This window comes from Sceloporus occidentalis, unplaced genomic scaffold, assembly GCF_023333645.1.
Source record: "Sceloporus occidentalis isolate IW3139 unplaced genomic scaffold, rSceOcc1.0.p SCAF_3, whole genome shotgun sequence".
NCBI classification, from domain to species: domain Eukaryota; kingdom Metazoa; phylum Chordata; class Lepidosauria; order Squamata; family Phrynosomatidae; genus Sceloporus; species Sceloporus occidentalis.
Window position 1 is genome coordinate 48,902,223 of NW_028316983.1, and position 22,287 is coordinate 48,924,509.

The window sequence follows — 22,287 nt, forward strand, 5'->3', positions numbered from 1 at the left end:
TGAGTGATTAATGCCTGTTGTGGAGATGACTTTTGCCTTTGATGTGGCAGGAGATCCATTTCTCATCTGTTTAGTCTCACAGTTTGACTGTGTTTGTTCCATGTATCTCTCATCTGAGGATGAGATGTTAGATGTTAAACATTCATCCTTAGGAAAAGACAATATGAATCTGCCTCAGCTAATTTCAGTTTACAATGACAGGTGGATCAGAAATGAAGAGAAAGCACATGTCAAGCAGCCCTCTGACAATTCTTGTAATGCATCTCAAAGTGATACAATGGTTTTGTTGTGGTTAACTGCTGTCAAGTTGACTTTGACTAATGGCAACCCTACGAATGAGAGACCTCCAAGTCAACCTGTCATCAACAGCCCTGCTCTGGCCTGGCAAATTCAACTTTCATGTTTGAGTCTGTCCATCTGTAATGTGGTCTTCCTCTTTTTTCCTTCTAACCAAATTTATTGACTTTTCTAGTGAGTAATGTCTTCTCATATGTCTCAGTTTAATCATCTTGGCTTCTAGAAAGAGTCCAGACTTGATTTGCTCTAGGATCCATTTATTTGTCTTTTTAACAGTCCACAGTATCTGTAGAACACTTCTCCAGCACTTTTTAAATGAGCTGATTTTCTTCCTATCAGCTTTCTTCACTGCCCAGCTTTCATAACCATACACAGAAACTGGAAAATACCAATGGACAATCCTAACTTTAGCTGTTCTTCCAAGTCCTAGTCTTCTGTTTTCTTGACTGCAGCAGTCTATTAATGACTGAGCCAGGTTATGGGAAATCTTGAACTATTTCAATGTCTTCATCCTCTACTTTAAAGTTAAGTAAATCATTTGTGGTCATTATTATTGTTTTCTTAATGTTCAACTGTAAACTGGCCTTTGATCTTTCTTCCTTGATTTCTTCAGTAATAGTTCCAAGCCTTTGTTATTTTCTCCCAGCAGTATGGAATTTACATAGGTGTTGGTTTACTGTTAAGCAGTTGACTCGATGGGTCTACTCTAATTAGGACTAGCAGTTAGATTCAGACATAGGAGGAAGTGTAAATGAGTGTAATATTAACACCTTAAAAAGGCTAAAATTGCATCTTTGCTTTCGTGCTTGTTATTTAAAAACAGATGTAACATTTCCAATCAGCTGAACAGTTTGTGGATAAATGTTCAATGCTTTAGTAATTATACAGAAAGGCTTTGGAAAAATTCAAACAAAGGGTGAGATGTAAAGCTGGACAAGCTGAAGCTATAGCGCAGTGGCTGCTGCTACGTCAAGTTAACAGCAGGAATAAATGCAGCACAATTGTGGCATTTAACTCATTCTATACAGCCTATTCTACATGTAATGCAGAAGGAGTCTGCCACAAAAGTTCACCTTATTCCTGGTTTACTGACTACAATAAAGATGATATTGCTACTGATAAAACTGCACATGGCAAATCTATAGCAGAGATTGTATGCGGAGAGTAAGTAGGGAAGGAGGAAGAATGAGCAGGGAGGAAGAAGGAAGAATAGGGGAGGGAGGGAGGCTGCCTGCCTGGCTAGCCACCCACATGGGCAGAAACAGTGGTAAATGCAAACTCCCTCTGAACAAATCTTGCCAAGAAAACTCCATGATAGGGGTTGCCATAAGTCAGAAACAACTTGAAGGCACATAGCAACAAAAACCAACCAAGAAAAGCCATGGCACTGGACAGAAGAACTACCATTCTTAGTGCAGTCTAAAACTGAAAACATATTTGCATGGCAGACTGCAACTGAATTTTCCTGTTCTCTTTCTCTCCCCACACACTTAGCAAAATTAACTCAGAACATGTATTAGGCATATATACATGGTTGCTGGGGGGAAGAAAGTACTACAATAGAGAACCCATAACAGCTACAAAGCAGAACCAGCGTATTAAACTCCTCTCTTGTGAAATTCCTCCCCGTAGAAAAGAAAAACCCTCAACGCATTTTTTAAAATGGGTAACAGGATGTATTTGTTGCAAAATAATTCAGTCACCCAACATTTTCACTTTCTTCCAAAGGATGCTTCGAAAGGGATTGTCTGACAATCAGACTTCGGGACTTTCCTGAGGAAAGGATTTTGCTTTATTAATAACTGGATCAAAATGTTTAAGGTGAATAAGACATATGTAGAAAACACAATTATTTCCTTGCAGAACTGAGTGCCAGACTGGAGAAATAACCCGGTTTGGTCCCGCTTTAACTCTTTGTCTGACTCTCTGCTATGGAATTCTGGGAGATGGAGTTTGTTGTGGGCCCAGAGCGGAGCCCAGAATTCCATAGCCTTGAGCCAGCAAAAGTGTTAAGGCGGGACCAAACCGGGTTATATCTCCAATGTGGATGCATCCCAGCCCTACGTGCAGCAAACACCATCCCCATGGGCCTCCCTCTTCCTCCTTCCCTCCCGCAGGGTCCCCCTGAGGGCAAAGCAAGGCCTCTCGGCCGCCGCCGCCGCCGCCATTCCCTCCTGCTGAGGGCGCCTGAGGGAAGAAGGAGGCCCACTGCCGCCATCGCCTGCCCTGGCCTCCCAGGCCCAGCCCTTTCCCCGCCTCCGCCTGCCTCTCCCGGCCCCGTTATAGCCCCTGAGGGGAGGGAAGAGCCCGGAGTCCAGCCTCAGAGAGGGTCCAGGCTGAGGGAGTGAGGGGCCCAGAGAGAGAGGAGCCTGGGGGACAGGTATGGCGCCGCCGGGGAAGGAGGGAGGGAGCCGGGGGCCGGGCCTCGGGGAGCTGCCTGCCCGCCCTGGAGCTCCACGTGGCGGGAAGGGAGTGTTTCTCGCCCCAAAGGAGGACCAGGCACCTCAAAAAAAAGGAGGGCATGACTAAAGAAAAGCTAAAAAGGCACGGAGTCCAGGTGTCCTCGCCTCAAAGGAGGATGTTCAAGAAAAATGGAGGGCATGGCCAAATAAGAGCCAAAGAGACAGAGTGACCCGGTGTCCTCACCTCAAAGGAGGACCAGGCACCTCAACAATGTAGGACCTTCCAGAAAGAAATGGAGGACGTGTGGTCACATAAAAAAAGCTCAAAATCGATCGATTGATTGGTTTCTTTTTTATGCCGCCTTTCTCCCAAAAAGGGACCCAAGGCGGCTCACAGGATAGAAACAATTTTTAAAATACTCCTTTAAATATATAAGACCCAGCTTCTTAGTCCTGCTGAAAATGGAGGGCATTTGGGAGTTGCCCCAGGGCAGGAGGGTGAACTATAGGATGCGTCCTGGAAAAGGAGGACACCTGGTCACCCTGTGAAGACACTACATACTATAAATCTGTATGTAGAGAGAGATCCTGCAGCGCCTTTGAGACTAACTGAAATAAAGAAGTTGGCAGCGTGAGCTTTTGTAGACTTCAGTCCACTTCCTCAGATGCATCATATGTAAATCTGTGCTGCTTAGTCTTGCTCAGAATAGAGGACAGTTAGGAATTCCTCCTGGACAAAAGGCTGAAATGAAGGTCATGTTCTGGAAAAGGAGGATCCTGAGCTAAAAACACTCCTAGAATTAGAAATCCATGCTTCTGCTCAAAATGGGGGGCATTTGGGAATTGCTCCAGGGCAGAAGGTGGAAATGGAAGTCATGTCCTGGAAGAGGAGGATGGGGTCTCCTCCTCAGGGTCTAGCTCAGGGCTGAGGTAGAAGATGGAGGGGAGAATCTGAGGGCAGGAGGGGAAAGGGACAGATTGGGGTGCTTTTTGCAGTTGTGGGGAGGGTTCCACTTCCAGAGGAAAGGGGTTTCCTATTGAGAAGGATGGGGAGCATGGAGGTGGAGGGCTGGTTGTGGTGTGAGGGAATAGTTATCCTGTCACGATGGCTGTTGGGGTGTGTGTGTGGGGGGGGGGGGTGGAATTCAGTTATTTATTGATGCTAATAATAATAATAGTAATTTATTTCTTACCTGCTGCTCCCCATGGATCCAGGCAGGGAACCACAGCAAATCAACAATTAACAACATCAGTTAATCTCCATAGTTAAAGCATGCAACAGTTTAAAACAACAACCGATACGCAATACACAACCCTCATAGTGGGTTTTGCTTCCCAATTTGTGGGGGTTTGCTATTCTTTTTGTTTTTGCAGAGGAGGGGAAGAGGCTTTGTGGTCCTCTTTGTTTAAATTCAGCACGTGGGGGATGGCTGGTTTTGGAGGGGGGCTTTGTCAGTTAAATGGGCCAAACCAGTGTCCATTTGAAGTTAAGGTAGGGTTGCTGTAGGCACTTTGCACTTGCCCAGCTTAATAAGTGTGCCTGTGTTTGAGAGATAAGGATAACTTGCTTCTCCATAGTGCATCTTAATACTGTAGTTTGTTCAGTCCCTTGACGTCGTTTCTGACTTAGGGTGAGTCTATCATTGGGGCTTTCCTGGCAAGCTTTGTTCAGAGGAGGCTTGCCATTGCCTTCCCCTGAGGCTGAGAGAATGTGACTTGCTCAAGGTGACCCAGTGGGTTTCATGGCTGAGCTGGGAATCAAACCCTGGTTTCCAGTCATCGTTATTAGCGACCTCATTTTCCAAATACAGTAGATGGCTTATTTACCAGGCACTGGCTGACTTCGTTAACTCTCCTCAAAATGATTTGCAATGTCAGTGCTGTGTAACATTTAATTGTATGTAAAGTTCTGCTCTTCCCAACATGTGCTTATAAGTGTAGAGATGTTGTATTAGTTTACATGTTGATTGTGGATATGTTGTCTCATCACTTGTTGATTTGTAGCTCAGAGTGTGAATTGCATCTGTGGCGACAAAAAGGTACTGGGGCAAGCTTGGCGGAAAACATTTGATAGCCTGAGGCAGCACAGCAAATATCCCCTGTTCTTCCCAAGGTAAAGAATACTACAAGCTTTTTTTTAAATCCACTACTGGCAATAAAACTGTATAACAGGAAATAAAATAGCTACCAACTTGCTTCCCATTGGGATCTGCTGGTTGATATGGATACCTCACTCTGTAAATAGTAGGGCTGGCCTTGCAATGTGAGATTATGAATGGAGTTCTGCAGTGGCTTTCCCACATGAATGTCATGAGTGTGATGAGCAGCATATGCGAATCAGTTCTGAATTTGAATCAGTTCTAAGTAAATCAGTGGATTATTTAATTTGGCATAATAAGAATGTAGTATGGTGTGTTGTGTCAATAAGATTTTGAGGCTGCTTGCAGTTCCAGTTGTGTGTGTGTGTGTGGGGGGGGGGTGCAGAAACAGTGCTCCTTGAATTCACATGTTCTTCGGATATGAAATCTTTGGGGGGAAATGTATGCTTTTTCTTGTGTGAGATTATCAGCTTTTCACACTGGCACATTTTGGATTCAAGGAACAGGAAGTTTCTCACATAAGGCCTTCCCTTGTTCACTGTGCCTTTTTTTGGTGACTCTTTGAACCTTAAGATTGCTGACACTTCAAGGCAGATGCTGAAAACATTCTTGAGTATAGAGGCAAGTGAGCTGAATTGGCATGTTTTCTTCTGTTCCAATGCAAGCATAGTTTAATAGTTAAAGCTCAGTGTAATCAATTGGTAATGCTGGGTTCTGTATTTGTTATTTTGAGATGAAGTTATATAACTATTCAAGATTCAGTTTATTGTGTACCTTACTGTGTGGCACAATGCTGTTATAGAGGTTTTCAGGTTTGTGTATCTTCTGAAAGCTATTACAGAAAGCCACATGGCTTAAAAAGGCATGTCTTGCAGTGGGGCAGGATCTTAGTTTCTTCGGCAGCCTGATTTGCTTTTTCCAGTCATATAATCCCACCCACTCTTATCCAGAAATGGAAATATGGTAGATCTACATGAGCAGCCTTTTGTTAGACTTGCTGGTGCAGATGTACCTTTGTATTGTGATGCCCATCTAATTAATTACCTGTATATTAAATATTTGAAGGGATGTCATGTTGAGGAGGGAGCAAGCTTGTTTTCTGCTTCTCCAGAGACTAGAACGCGGAACAATGAATGTAAACTACAGGAAAACAGATTCCACCTCAACATTTGGAGGAACTTCCTGACAGTAAGGGCTGTTTGACAGTGGAACAAACTCCCTTGGAGTGTAGTGGAGTCTCCTTCCTTAGAAGTCTTCAAACAGGGGCTGGATGACCATCTGTCGGGGATGCTTTGATTGAGATTTCCTGCATGGCAGGGGGTTGGACTGGATGGCCCTTGCGGTCTCTTCCAACTCTGTGATTCTATATACTCGACTATAAGCCGACCTCATGTATAAGTCGAGGTCAAGTTTTGGAGGCAAAATCATGGATTTTGATATGACCCTTGGATAAGTTGAGGGTAAAACTTAGGGGCATGTAACAAAGGATCTAAACAAAGAAGCAAAGGAAAACAATGCCAAAGAACCTGCAAAATTATGGCAGGCATAACTGTTTTAACTCATACTAAAGGCTGGATGGAAGAGAGTAGAAGGAGGTCAGTGCTTCTAGGACAGATTGCACTCTTGCCTTATACCAGGGGATTGTTCCCTTTTTAATAAGAGTTAAAGTATAATATTTACATTTGACTCATGGATAAGTTGACCTGGGATTTTTGGGTCAATTTTTTGACTAAAATTTCTAGACTTATACATGAGTGTATACAGTAAGCTGAGTGTATATTTTTAGGGCCATCACTTGTTGCATGTGATCTTTCTTGCCTGTGATTAAAGCAGGGCTGAGGATTTTTGTTTTGTAATTGATTAGAGTTTCCCCAAATACAGTAATTTCAGACCACTGTTGAAGATACAGTTTAGCTGTGGCTGTGATATAGATTAGCATGTTGCCTGCCATGCGGTTTGTGTCTTCTGTTAACTATTTCTTGTATGAAGCCCAGTGTATTTCCAGACATTGCACATTGTTCTCTAGGGGCATGGTTTTTGCCTCGTTGTGATGTTTTAGGCTCCTGTGACGCCTTTTCTGCCCTCCACCAGGCAGTAAAAAAACAAATGTTTTCTAAAATATGGAGGGAGGGGGCTGCATACACCTCATAAAACATAGTTTTCCTCACCCCTTTTAAAAACGTCAACATGGTTCTAAACTACATAGGGACTACTTTTATATGTTGATATAGCAGCTCAGTCTTTTGTAGTAAGTGCTAGTGAAGAAAAGAAGTTGAATTGCTTTAACCTGCTTCATATTCCCGGTCCTACTGATAACACTTCAGTTAGAGATGTATTTGTGTTAAGATGCATTTTAATTCCTATAGTGGTAAAACACAGCTATGATGCAATTCGTGTGCATGTTTCATTCAGACAAGCTTCCACTGGTTCAGTGAAGCTTACTTTCAATTAAAGCGTGTCTTGGAGAAGTGGTTGATCAGGTGCTATACTAATTAGAGATAAGATTGACCCTGGATTACATCAGTTAATTTTGTCCTCAAGTCCTGTTCAGCATCACTTACATCCTTTTCAGCAGCCATGTTATTTCAGTTTACTAAACAAAGACACTGTTTCCGGTTTTTCTGCCTTGTAAATTTTAAAAGCTTTTTGGATTCTGACTTCACACTTCATTTTTGCAGCTGAGTTAGTAACAAAGGATGTGTCAACACCTATGCACTTTGCCCCATTAACATCTTAATTTTTTTTTAAATGTTCTCTGGGTAATATTATCTGGGCTGTTTCCTGTAGCTATTTCAGAATCAATATCTCAATTTTTACCCTTCCTTCTCCCTGCAAGTAACGTCACATTTCTGCAATTGCATCAGTTTACCAGTATACATTAAGAGCATTGAGGCTATGTGGCAAGAAAGGAGGGAGTTGAAAATGTGAGGCTTTCTTGAGGCTCTGCAAGATGAGAAGCAAACCTTCACATTTCTGCACTTTTAGTAGATGAAAGTATTATATCTAAATCCAATTGCTAGTCTCAAATAGAGTGGACCCACTGACTCAGTGGGATTTATGTAAATTTTGATTTAGCATTCAGCAGCTGATTCAGTGGTTCTGCTCTAGCGGAGACTAGGGATGATCCTCACTACAGAAATAATCTGGTTTGACACCACCTTAATTTAACAAACTGGGAATTGAGTTTGTTGTAGTGACTCTGGTGCCACAACAAATTACAATTCCCAGAATTCCATAGCATGGAGCCATGGCAATTGGGGCGGTGTTAAACCAGATTATTTCTGCAGTGAGGATGCAGCCTTGGAATTAGGTTTATGTTTTAGTGAGATGTCTTCCCTGAAAGCATGTGCTTGGGCAAAATTGGTAGAACAACAAATCCATCATATCTGGGAAGAAGGACATGGAAGCATTGTATCAGACTGTTCATGGGAAGATTTGTACCTCTGTAATGAGCTACTGTTGAGAGAGATTGCCATGGAAAGTGAGGATGGACTTCAGTACTATGTCTTAGATATGGAAATATGCCACCATCCTTTCCATCTTTTGTAGATAGCAATTTCATCTTTTATAGATAGCAACTGTATATCTAAATCCAATTTCCTGATGAAAGCTGTCCGTATATGTATGTAAGCAGGGCAAAAAGCAGTTTTGCCCACTATTCATCTCTATGTGAAAAGGGAAAGAGTTAGATCCCTTCCTCTGTGTCATGTGTAGTCTTAGTCCAAGACTGTGTTCTGTTCTCTGATTTTATAGCCATCAATATGCAACATGAACAGCCAATTCTGAAGACATCTATTTCTTCGTACTCCCATAATCACAACAGTTCCTACTGACATTTTGCACTTATTCAAGTGAAACTTTGCTTTGCAATACAGTCAGAGGTGCTCAAGGAAAGCTTTTTGCTCCTTACAGAGCATTATCCTTGAATCTTGTGTTCCTACAATCTAGAGCTGCTAATGGATTAATGTCTTTAACTAAGAGTTGTTTTGATCTTAACTGCTTAACTGAATACAAACATCCTGTAGTGAGGTTTTATGTAACACTTTGGCAGCCCAGTTCTGTAGTTCCCTTTCATATAATGTGGCACATAAAAAATGGGTAGTGCTATTTATTGCAAGTAGAAGGAGCGTTCCACATCAGGCAGGTGAAGAAGGGGCATAATAGAAAAATAACATTTTTCTTTTCATTTGCTGATTAACATTCAGAGTGCAAAGTTGCAGAAAAGATTGGAAACCAAACTGTTATTTCCAGAGTGCTAGTTCAGGCAACATAATTTGAACACAAGAGTACATTGCCAATACTTTTCCTCTGGAAAAGTAACTATGTGCAATATATGTTGGATATCAGATGGAGGCAAACCCCTTCCTAATTCAAAGATATAGCAGCGTTAGTTTGTAGAATCAAAATGTAGAGAGATCTTGTAGCACCTCTGAGACTAACTGAAATAAAATGTCGCCTTCACGTTGAAATAAAATACAGTCTCGATTATCCGACATAAACAGGCGGGCTGATAGTTGGATAGCTGAAAATGTTGGATAATCAGGAGGGTCCAAGAAAAGCCTTGAAATCACTATGAATTGCAAAGGTATTGAAGTTTTATTGCAGTAACAGTAAAAGTAACGTTGCAGTAACGTTATAGGAATAACATTGTAATGTATAAACAGTCCTCTGAAAATGTAAAGAAATCACTGAGCAGCGACGTTGGATAATCCGGAATGTTGGATAATCGAAGGTTGGATAATCGAGACTCTACTGTAACTTCTTTATTTCAGTTAGTTTCAAAAGTGCTGCAAGATCTCTCTACACTCCTTCCTAATTGTAAGCTGCAATCCTGTGCACATTTGCGTGGGAATCAGACCCATTTGGTAGTTGGACTTAACTTCTGAGCAGATATTCATAGGATTGTGTGGACCAGTAAGCATTTTCTTGAGGCTGGCCTTCTTTTCGTCCTTCCTTGAACTTAGGAGATGGCTTTGCAACGAACTGTATGAGTATGGGGAAGACTTACAAGCTTGAGGGTTGATTGGGCAGTTAGTTTTGATTACTCTTTGGATGTACAAGAGAGTAAGTTGGACCTCTATATCCACAGATTCTGCACCATTGTGTATAATGGGATTTGAACATGTTGTGGGGGGGGGAGGGTCCTGGAACCAAACTGCAGCACATACCAAGAGCCCACTGTACAGTATTAGCAACTCCTGGTCTCTGACCTTTTCTTGGTCCCATCTTCTCTGTGCTGCATAGTTGATTTGAACAGGGTTTTGTAGGATTGTTTGTCAGCAACTCCAGTGACAGCTACAGTTGGCCTCCATATTCACAGAGTGAAGTCTCCACAGCTTGAAATATGAGATATTACACTAAACAAACCTCGATTTTGCTGTTTTATATAAGGGACGCTATTTTATTATCCATTGTATTTAAAGGGACTTGAACATCCATGGAGTTTGGTATCCATGGTAGGTCCTGGAACCAAACCCCAGTTTTCACAATCCTAGGTAACCTGGTTATATCTGATCTGGAAATGATATAATTTTGAGTTTTGGCTGACAATTAGCCTTTCTGTTCCTTGTGGGGAAGGAGTTGAAGAATTTGAGATAGTGGAGGTGAATCCATCCAAACTGCTTCTTTTTTATGGTGAGAGGGTTTTTTTTTTTTGGGGGGGGGTCCTAATTTTAAAAAAACCAGGAGAGGTTAGAGTGTTTGGGAATCTTTTGAGGATACAGAATAGAAGCTGAGGGGGGCTGCAAGCTGCATTTTGCCCACCGCAGAGTTACAACGTACATCAGTTTCAGTCAGCATAGTCTGTGGTTAGATAGAGGAGAGCTGAAGCTCAGGTTGAGGAGAGCTGTCTTAGAAGTTCAGCTGATGCCGATTAGGTAGGGGTTCATATCACAGTCTTATTTAGGTGTAAATTTCTTGTCAGAAACATGGGCCTGTTACAGACGGGCCTTTGCTCCGCCCCCAGCATGTACTAGGGGTTGGCCGAGGACGTCAGGCCTCACCCCTAGTACGTACTGGGGGCGTAAAAATGGCGGCACCCTATGCACATGGGCACCGCCATGTTGACGTGACGGGCGCTTAGCATCTGCATGTTGCGGTGCGGTTGTGATGCCGCAAGTGCGCCATGGGCGCCTTGCAACGTCACAACTGTGCCGCAAGAAGAATCCGCTTTTTGCAGGTCCTTTTTCTGCGTGGGGGAGCCGCGCGGTTTTTCCACTGCGGCTCCCTCACGCTGCAAACACGGGCACTGGCAGAGCGCCTTTTTTGGGCGCTCTGTAAAGCACCATTGACACTAAAATGATACAGAGGAGAAATGTTTGATATCAGACTTAAAAAGCATAAACACAATAATAAAAGCAGGAAATGACTTAAAAGCACACAGCAACAACAGCAACAACATGACATTGGAGGCAGGTTTGTCTTCATTCTGTACTAATTAAGATTTCTGTCTCTGCCGTGCTGGAGAATGTTTGTTCTCTCATATATTTCTTTCCTGAGGAGATCCACATTCATGTCCCACAAATCATAACTTCAGGCCCATCACATACTCAGCCTAGCCTATTGTACTGTTGTGAAGATAACACAGAAAGGAGGAAAGCCCACCTTTAGCTCACCAAGAGTAAGGATGTGATATAAATGTAATTAATAAATGATGAAATTTCTAATTTTAATCTTAACTACCCCTCTTAAATTGTTTGCCTAGTTGCCATAGGAAACAGCAGATGCATGAAGTTCAGTGTAGGTGAGTGACGACAGTGATGTATCCTTCTGTCTTGAGTAGTCAGTATAGAAATGGAAAAATGCTCTCTTTTTCATATTCTGTATGGACATATAGAAAACTGGATGTGGACTGAAGTTTTTAATCTCTCTTCTGTTGACACTCAGCATGGCAGTAGAAAACATTGCAAGGTACTATATTCTCAAGATGAGAAAGATGTCAGAATAGCATTTCTAACCTAGGGAGGAATGGGGGAATGCCCTCTCCTCTTTCCAGCAAGCCATTGAAAGCATTGAGTTCATCATCCTTCCTCTAGTAATTCACTGCATTTCCATACTGAATATATAGGAAATGAAGCCCCTTCCCGTTATATTCAGCATGGAAATAATGTGGGATTGTGCAGGAGGCAAGGAGTGCTCCAGACCTCCTAATCCATCATGGCACATTTCTAGTTTACACATTTTTTCCAGTGACCTGTTGGCTTGTTATGTATATATGTATGTATGTATGGAAATTTCAGCCATCCTCCAGTACTTTTATACTTTTAAGCATAAAAATCAGGTGAGTAATTGGCCATTCTTTATGTTTGCCCATAAACTATTTTTATCTTTTCATTACCACACTGAAAGCATAAATCTTGCTCCGTTGTATCCAGAATGAACAGATTCTGTTTGTGGTAGAAAGTTAAGCTTACATTCTATGTTGTACCTTGAGTTTAAAATTGTGCTGACTGATCACAGCAGCTACAGTGAAGATTATAAGTAAAATACACATACATGTATTTATACATGCATATATATGCATGTGTGGACACTAATCTGATTAAAAATAATATTCTCAGGTGGAAATTAGAATGCTGTAATTCTCTTTAATATTTAACATATGTTAAAATGAGTGCATATAATCTAATAAGGGGCTTGTTGTGAGACATACTTCATTTCATTCCTTCCTCCTTGTTTTAGGGTCAGATGACCTAAATGCCCTAAAAACATCAGATCCCATGGAAAGAATATGTATAGGGGTGTGTGTGTGTAGAGAGAGAGAGAGAGAGAGAACAGCTTGAACATGTTTCAGCAGATGTTTTATTTAGAATGGTAAGGTAAGCCTTGTATGTGAAGACAGAAACATGTCAAACCTTCTAGGGAGCAAAGCTTCTTCCAAAATGCATGTGGGGTGATTCCTCACCACCACTAATCTCCATATTTCTTATGATTACATTTTGGTGTCCAGAATCTGACATTTTTAATGTGCTGGGAGTAGTGCTCTCCCCATTTTTTCCCTTTGTTTTGCTGTTAATACATGCTCAGTATGGGATTATGGAGGCAGCTGCTGTTTACATTGCCTGTTGTAGGCCAGCACATACAGCTACAGTGCAATTAGGTAAAGTAGAATCCCATTGTTTCCCAGCTCAAGGTTTATTACATTATTTGCTGCAGCGATGGTGTTGCTGAAAGCCTGTTTCTCCAGCCCTCTTTCACCACCTTCCCAATGTTGATGCTGCTGAAAAAACCTTTCAGCTAGACAGAAAACAAGAAGGAAGGGGGTTGGGCAGGCTTAAAAAGACTTCATAAAATACGTTTTTTTCTCAGAGGCTTTGTTAACTGCAGTATCCCTGTACTGAGTTCTTATTCATCTATACTGTGACAGACTGCAAATGTTTGGCTGTTTGTCCCAAGACAGAAACAAGACCTGGAAAAGGGAAAGGGGAAAGGGTTTTGAGAGTTTCTTGAAAGAAATTAGCTGCTGCTTGTAAATTGAGTAAAGTGATAAGATAGCACTTAGTGCTGATGTTTTGAGAAGCAAATGTGTGTTTTAGATGGCAGTCTGTGAGTAAGCATTCTTAGAACTGTGTGTGAAATGTTTGTCAATCTGGAAAATCTCAAGAGTTTACAGATAATTGTATCTCCCACCATCTTTACTGGCAAGTAGGCTCAACAGATTTGAGTGGACTTTCTTCCAGATAGTATGATTTGTACTGCAATGTGACAAGTTACATGATGTTGAAACACTTGGAACATGTTCAGCATCTGAAATGAAAGAAGGACATGGCAATAACACATCAAAGAAATGTAGTATCAGTTCTGTATTGTGTGGTTTTTAAAGGCTGTATTTCTCTTGGGATAGTTTTGGATGTTGCAGATCTTGATGGGGTGATGGAAATGAAGTCATATAATCTGTACCACTGACTGAGCGAGATCAATTGCTGTCTGCATGTACAGTGGTACCCCGGGTTACGAAAGTAATCCGTTCCGCGGAGCCCTTCGTAACCTGGAAACTTTCGCTAGCCGAAAAAGCCCATAGGCTTTAATAGCGAAAGCCGCGATTCCGGGTGAAATCGCGCCGAAAAGCACCAAAATTTCTTTCGCAACCCGGAATAACCTTCGTAACCCGGAAATAATTAATTAATTGAATTTTTTTCGTAACCCGGAAATTTCGTAAGGCGGCGCATTCGTATCCCGGGGTACCACTGTACTATGTTTTGCTTGAGGGCAAGAAGCAGGGAAAGTTCTACTTCTGTAGTATTTCATGAGCTATGGGAAATTTTAGAAAAATATTTCTCTAAATAGTAATTCATTAAAATTTATTTACTTTTAGTTCTTCCTTTTGGTACAGTTAAATAAAATCTCTTAACAATATTGCTTAGCAAAAGGGTGAGGTATTGAAGGACTTCTGGTTGGCTTTTCTGTTGGACTGTTCATTGCCTGAAAGTTCTACAACATGATAATCAACACCCTTATAATATAGATAATATATAGATAAATCCTGCCACATTTGCTTTCATAGATTATTCAGAGACACTGCCTTTAGCCATAAGACTCTTGAAAGGGATCATGCTGGTTTCTTTGAACTGCAGATCTGAAATGACCTGCAGTTTTTCTAATCTAATTCCATGTATTTAGAATGGATTATAAAACCTCATTGACTGGGTGAGGGCTAATGAACAAGTGAATCTTGATGAAATGGGGGGCACTAACTAATGCATTGGAGAAAAGGTGTTCAACTTATTCTGTTTCACTGTTTTTGAAAGAGTAGGTCTGTAACTTTAGGATGCAATTAGATCCAGATTTATCACTAGGGTCAATAGTAGCATCAGTGGCATAGACTAGCCTTTCACTATTTTTGATCACACCTGGGTGGGAATAATCTAGTCATGGTGGTCCATGCTCTCATACGTTCTTAATTGGATTATGGTAATATATTGGGTGCTGCCATTGACGAGAAATCACAAGGTTTAATTAGCGTAGAATTTGTTGTAAGAACTGTAAAACTGGTTCAGATACTTCTTAAAGTACCACACTGGTTGCCTGTTTTCATCAGAGCAAAATTCATGCTATTGATGCTCACTTTATTTCTGCAGTTTGGCAATAGCAGTAGAATAATAACAATTCATTGGAATCAATTTAGTTTCATTTCCTTTTTCAGTACAGTTAAATAAAATCTGGACATTGTCCTATCATGAAGGTGAAGAATTCAAGGACGTCTGGTTGACTTTTCTGTTGAATTGTTTGAAGTTTATAGTTTATATGTTCTGACATTATAGATAATACTTACTATAAACAAACATAGCATTCAGAAATTTCTTCTTATCTCCCAGTCAAGAAATTGTTTCACATTTAAACATGCCAAGTCTGCCATGTGATTAAATTTTTGAATTACTGTTGGATGAGGTTGAAAGAGTGATGTACACCAATGTTTCTTAAAAAACTTTCTTAAGAACCCCCCCCCCCCCCCCAACACACACACAATGTGCCAGGAACTGACACTATATTTGTATAATTGTTCCTTTCTGTTATAGAAACTTGCCAGCAGCTGATGGCTTGTGGACCGGCATTGGTCCATGGACCATCACTTTGAGTAGCATTGTTATACACAATTCGGGGACTATGATTTAACAAAGTCATGAGTGCCAAAGATGATGTGGTTGTTCTGTTTGCCTATGGGATATGCTGTGGCTGACATGAAAAGGAATGTTGTCTCACTTCCACTAGTTGAGAAATTCTGAGTAGCTCTCTGTCTGCGTGTTGCTGACCTTAGTTCACCCTGTGAGCATTGAAATAACTCAGCAGGCCCTCAATTGTCTATTGTGGGATACCGAGCCCTTAGACACCCCCAAATAGTCACGTCTACCAAGAACAGCCAGATTTTACCTTATGCCAAAGGCACAGAAGGAAACTCCATTCCAAATGAATTCTTTATTGTTGTCAACTGCCATCAAGTTGATTTTGATTTATGGTGATCCCATGAATGAGAGACCTCCAAGTCACCCCATCATCAGCAGCCTTGTTCAGGTTTTGCGGACTCAGGGCTGTGGATTCCTTGATTGCATTTACCTACCTGGAATGCAGTCCTTCTCTTTTATTACTGCCTTCTCATGATGTGACCAAAATATGACAATCTCAGTTTAGTTATTTGGCTTCTAGGGAGAGTTCAGGCTTGATTTGGTGTAGAATCCATTCATTGGCCTTTTTAGCAGTCCACGCTCCCTGTAGAACTCTCCTCCAGCGCCATATTTCAAATGATTTGATTTTCTTCCTATTAGTTTTCTTCACTGTCCAACTTTCACAACCATATATAGAAATGGGAAATAGGATGGCATGGACAGTTCTAACTTTATCATTAAAAATGCCTGTATATTTCAGGATCTTGTCTAATTCTTCCTTAGATGCTCTTCCAAGTCCTAGTTCTCTTCTGATTTCTTGACTGTAATCTCCATTCCGATTAGTGACTAACACAAAGTATGAAAGATATGGAAATCTTGAACTATTTCAATATCTTCATCGTGTACTTTTAAGTGATGTAAATAGTCTGTGGTGTGACACAGCCTGTACCTGGTTTGTTTTGCAGAGAGAATGGAGCTTTCTCCATCTTCTTTCCACTTATATACCAGTAGTCTATTTGATACCTATATTGGCCATCAGGTGATGTTAATGTATACAGTCACCTCTGTGGTTGCTTGAAGAATGTATTTGTAATGAACAAACTATAGCCCTCACAAAATTTCATCAGTCACTCCTGCTTCATTTCTTGATTCCAGGCCAAATTTTCCTACAATCTTCGATTCTGTTCTGTTTCCTATTTTTGCATTCCAATTACCTATGATGGACAATGAGTGGTCAGTTTCATCCTGGATTCCAGCATAAAATCTTTCATTTTTTCCTTTTTCTGCCTATGTAGTTAAAACGTAAGATCAGATCAAGTTTATATTGATCATTTTTCTGTGATGTCTTATGGACATGATTTGATCAGACTGTGCATTCTGTCCTTTAACTGCTTTTGCTACATCTCTCCTCACTATAAATACCACCCCATTTCTTCTTAGATTTGAATCTCCTAAGTAAAACATTGTAAAGTTGTCCCTCCATTTTTGTGGACTTCGAGACCATGCTCTTGTTTCTTTGTGGACTGGCAAGCGAGGAGGGTTAAAATGCTGTGTGTGCCCGTGGTGTAGCTATTCAAGCTAGTGGGGCTTGAATATGTGCAGATTTCTATTTTTGTGGGGGTTGAGGGGGAGGGACAACTATATAATTACCTGACTCAAAATGTTGCATTCCTGTCCATTTTTAACTTGTTCACTCCAAATATTGTAATGTTTATATGTTACATTTCTTGTTTTACTATGTTTAGCTTCCCCTGCTTTTCACATCCCAGGTTCCTATAATGTGCTGCACCGCTTCAGATTTTAATTTTACCTCTTAGCACATCAACAGCTGAACGTACTTTCGGCCCGAGTCCACTTGCATCATTAGTTACAGTGCTACTTGTAGTTGTCCTGTGCTCTACTCCAGTGGCTTATTGAGTGCCATCCAACCTGTGCTTAAAGAGAAGGAAAAGAAATTGTGGTAATAATGAGTTTTATTTCATTTTGATCAGATGAATGCCACTGAGATTTGTTCTGTTTAATGAATTTTCTTTCTGGATCTGCTAAGTGAGAAATTCCCCCCCCCCCCCTTTTTGTCACAGTTTTTTTAACTGATTCAATTATCTGGGGGAGGCTTTCCTTTGTAGATAAGAGTGGTGACACAGCTCCATTTGAAAAGTATGCATAGCTAGATAAAAGCCATTTAAACCTATTCTGATCCACTATGTAAACTAATCTTGTGCCACAGTAGAAGTATGGGGGTAATTGATTTGGGCATTGATGGGGAAATACTTAGCTTTCAGTGTGGAAGAGAATTTGTTGTTGGAAAAAGTAGTATTTACTCACTCCAGTCTCACAGTAGAATTTTTCATACCCTTTCTGGTTTGAGACTACTACTGAACCAGTGGCATAAATCCTGTTGTTAGTCTTGACTGGAGTAGACTCACTGAAGCAGTTAGATTTACCTAGGTGTTGATTCATCATTCAGCAATTCATTTAGCAGTCTACTCTAGTTGCAATTACCGAACAGGATGCCTGCTAGTGCCTGATAAATACTGGATTCAGTGTCACAGATAGCTGCCATTGTGATTGACACCACTGGTTTGAAAGAAAAAAGTGGACCCACTAATATTAAAATAGTGGCCAGATGGCTTATAAAAGGTTTAAGGTATCTTTTGGCATAAAACCAATGTTTATTTTCTTTTTCTTTTATTAATAAAAGACAAAATTGACACATATCAGAAATGACACATAACAAAATAAACAATGCATATTAGACATTATACAGCTAACTTGCTAACCATGTCCCCCAATACTCCTACCTACAAAATACTTGTTACATACATACATACATACATATATATATACACAATACATATATTTATAAAGTACCATCTTGTTGAATTCATGACAATTACCTATTAATATGGCTTCCACAAAGTTGTTGCTTTCTATATAATCTAGTATATTTTATATACTTAATGTCAGAGAATTTTTGTTTCTCAAAAAAAAGGTTATTCATTAGCAGTTCACTATAGTTCCTCATCTTAATTGTTTTCTTTATATCTTTTCAAACATTCTCATTCTTTCTCTCTCTCTTCCATCTTTAAATCTCTCATCCGTGCTGTTAATATGTCCATTTCCATTGCTTCTTCCAATTTTTCCACCCATTCTTCTTCTGTCAGAATAGTTTCTTGTTTCCAATATCTAGCATATATAAGTCTTGAAATTGCTACCATATATAGTATAATTCTCATATATTTTTTCTCTAGTTTTCTTTCTATCATACCAGTCATATTCAAAAGAAACAGTAATGGGCTAAATGGTAAAGTGATTTCCAATACTTTTGATATCAAGATGTGTATTTCCCCCCCAATATTTTTTAGCTTCTACACATACCCATCAAAGATGGTAAAACGTACCCTTATTCTTACCACATTTCCAGCAGTTACCACTCCCCACCTTTTACATTTTATTTAATCTGCTTGGAGATAGATACCAACATGTAAAATCTTAATGTGATTTTCCTTGTAGTTTTGACATAGGGTGAAGAAATTGGTGTCATGCCATGATTTTTCCCAAAGATCCTTTTCTATCACTTTTCCTGTATCTTGAGCCCATTTCACTATACATTGTTTTACACTCTCTGATTCCAGATCTTTTTGTTTTAGTAATTTATAATATTTTGAGATATGTCCTCTTTCCTCATCAAAAATGATAATAATAATAATAATAATAATAATAATAATAATAATAATAATAGGTTTTATTTATATACCGCCCTATCACTGGGAATCCGAGCGGTTTACCATAGAGGGGATAACAGACAGTTCCCTGCCCACAGGCTTACAATCTAAAAGACACGACACAAAAGGAGAAGGGAATGGTGAGGGGGGGGGAATCAGGTCCAGCATTCTTCTCTCCCTCTGAGGCCTGGACCAAGGCAGATGGACCGGAGGGAGGGCTCTTCTTCTTCAGGCTAGCCCCTGATGGAACTGGGCCAGCCTCCTCTCCCCCTCAGAGGCCTAAAGATGACAGTTAGGGAGGGAGGAGCCTCTTTCTTCAGGCTAGCCCGATGGTACTGGGCCAGCCTTCTCTCCCCCTCAGAGGCCGGACGATGACAGTTAGGGAGGGAGGAGCCTCTTTCTTCAGGCTAGCCCGATGGTACTGGGCCAGCCTTCTCTCCCCCTCAGAGGCCGGACGATGACAGTTAGGGAGGGAGGAGCCTCTTTCTTCAGGCTAGCCCGATGGTACTGGGCCAGCCTTCTCTCCCCCTCAGAGGCCGGACGATGACAGTTAGGGAGGGAGGAGCCTCTTTCTTCAGGCTAGCCCGATGGTACTGGGCCAGCCTTCTCTCCCCCTCAGAGGCCGGACGATGACAGTTAGGGAGGGAGGAGCGATCTCATTTCTTTTGTCCGTAAATTCATGTTCCATTTTATCAATTCTATATCTTTCCAGTAATTGTCTAATGTCTAAAATAAACCAATGTTTATTTTCACAGGTAGAAAATATAACACTCTATGGTTTTGGATCCCAGTCTCAAACTTCTTAAGTTGCAGATGTTGAGAATACAGTTGTCCCTCCGAATTTGCGCCTTTGGGAGTTGCGGATTTGATTATTCGCAAGTCCCTAGCTGTGTGTGTACACACTCCTCACTCTCTGTCCCTCTCAGGCTTTTCCCCTGTGAGTGATGGAAAAGCCGGGAGGGTGCTCGTGCACAGCTAGGGATTCACAACTAATTGAGCTCCCTGAAGCCTTGGGACTGAAGGAGGAAGTGGCAGGTGCACCCTCCTTCCCTCCCAAGATTTGAGAGACGTCCCCGGACGTCTCCCAAACCTTTGGAGGGAAGGGAGATGCGGCCAAAGCACCCTGTTCCCTTCCTCTCCAAGCCCTGAGAGAGGTCCCTGAACTTCTTTCAAACCTTCGGAGGGAAGGGGGACGTGGCCAAAGTACCCTCCTTCCCCCCCCCTCCCAAGGTCTGAAAGAGGTTTTCTGACTTCTTTCAAAACTTGGGAGGGAAGGAAGAAGCAGCCAGCATGCACTCCCATACCCTCCCAGCACCTCAAATAGCTTGCTAGAGGTGTTTGAGGCTTTGGAGGGGAAATGTGCGTGCGTGTGTGCGTACGTGCTAGTCCGCACCCATTATTCACGAATTTTTCATATTCACGAGGGTCCTCCACCCCTAACCCCTGAAAATCTGGAGGGAAGACTGTTCTTTAAATATATAAGTAGGGTTTGACTTATAATGGGAGAATACTGAGATAATTCATTTTTGTGTGTTCATGGGTACATTTGGGGTTTGGATAATGATGATGGTTCTCAACATGGATTGGGGTAATAATGGTGAGAGAAGACACTTTCAGAAATAGGAAATAGGTTGGTCCTATCCTTGTGTTACAGGTTGAGTATCCCTCATCCAAAATTAAAAATGCTCCAAAACTAATCACTGCCCTGTTACTTTCCAGATCACAGAATAGTATTTCGCTGAACTCTTAACACCTTTATTTATAAATACTTGTAAAATTACTCCACATGATGCAGAAATCTATACAATCGTCCCTCCATATTTGTGGCTTTGACCTTTATGAATTTGATTATTCATGAATTTTATTAATATGTTATCTCTAGGAATATCTAGGTCCACCAGCACAACTCTAGGGTAAAGTTTAACGAAAAGTCACATTGAAGGACCTAGAGATTCCTAGAGAGAACACTCTACTAGGCATTCGTAGCTCCTCCAGTACAATTCTATGGTCGATGTCTGGCATCCAGTTACACTGGAGGACTTAGAGACTCCTAGAGAGGTGTTCTCTCTGGTATTGTGGTTTTTGTTATTTGCAGTTTTTTTACATTCACAGGGGTCCTGTGCCCCTAACCCCAGTGAATGTGGAGGGACGAGTGTACTTTTATTATGTTTTCAATCTTTCTCAGCCATTCATAACTAGGTTCATAATGACACTATGACTGCATTATATCTAACGTTAACAACTGCAATTTTTCCAATAAAACATTGATAAGTTACATTTCAGAGAATGTATATTCTAGAATTTGACTCTCCTTTTTAGTACAGCGTGCCGGCGTTATAGGTGGGCCTGCCATACAAGGCTGCCAGCATATGCTGGAAGCCGCGCTGGAAAAACTCCTCTCGCGCCTCGGAAGAAGTAATGGGGCATGCTGCGTGCATACGTGTTTTTCCCCTTACGTGGGGGGGGGGGGGTCCAGAACAGATCCCTACATAAGGGAAGGCTGTGCTGTATAAGGAATGTTTTGTCCTTTATTTGTAAAGCACTATTAGGATGATTCCCAAATGAAGGACATGTCAGGAAATGAATCTTTGGCCTGTTACAGACTGCCAAAATAAAGCTGCTTCGGGTCTCTTTGGAGGTATGCTATTTAAATGATGCATGCATCCTAAGAATCCGGAAGCTGCACCAAAAGCTGCACTCTGGTGCTTATGAATGGAGTGTGGCTTTGGTGCGACCTCCGGACTCTTAGAACCCATGCATCATTTAAATAGCATACCTCCAAAGAGACCCGAAGCAGCTTTATTTTGGCAGTCTGTAACAGGCCTTTGTGTGTGGCCTTAGAAGCTACCAATAGTGGGGGTTTATGTACTGTATGGTATCAAACATTAAAAGAAAAATTGGCTTCTGGTTCAGGTTTGAAACAGATAGTGAGGCTTCATAATCTGTAAAAGCAGGGGTCAGTGACATACTCTAACAAGATGATAACAAGCAGAAGAAAGTGAACATGCAAGCATGTCAACTATTCTCCTTCCAAGAAACTCATGTAAGGCTGTGGAGCAATCCTCTGAGAGAATGCCCAACTAATATTTGTAAAATTCAAGTCTAGAGAGAGGCTTGAGCCACAGTATGAAGCAAAATACTTGCCAAATACAGGACAGTGTAATCT

The 22,287-nt window shown here is 41.2% G+C and overlaps 1 protein-coding gene across 2 annotated transcripts in view; it reads left to right on the top strand.

Moving 5' to 3' along the window:
* Positions 1-2,514: 2,514 nt before the first annotated feature.
* The window catches only part of SLC16A1 (solute carrier family 16 member 1), a 52,606-nt gene continuing 32,833 nt past the window's right edge, over positions 2,515-22,287 (top strand). Inside the window, exon 1 of one of the 2 annotated variants that reach the window (XM_089514392.1) lies at positions 2,515-2,677. The gene's annotated coding sequence lies outside the window, so the exon portion shown is untranslated. Of the gene's footprint in view, positions 2,678-4,703; positions 4,813-22,287 lie in introns of those variants that run through there. The other variant, XM_089514393.1, reaches the window with a different exon arrangement.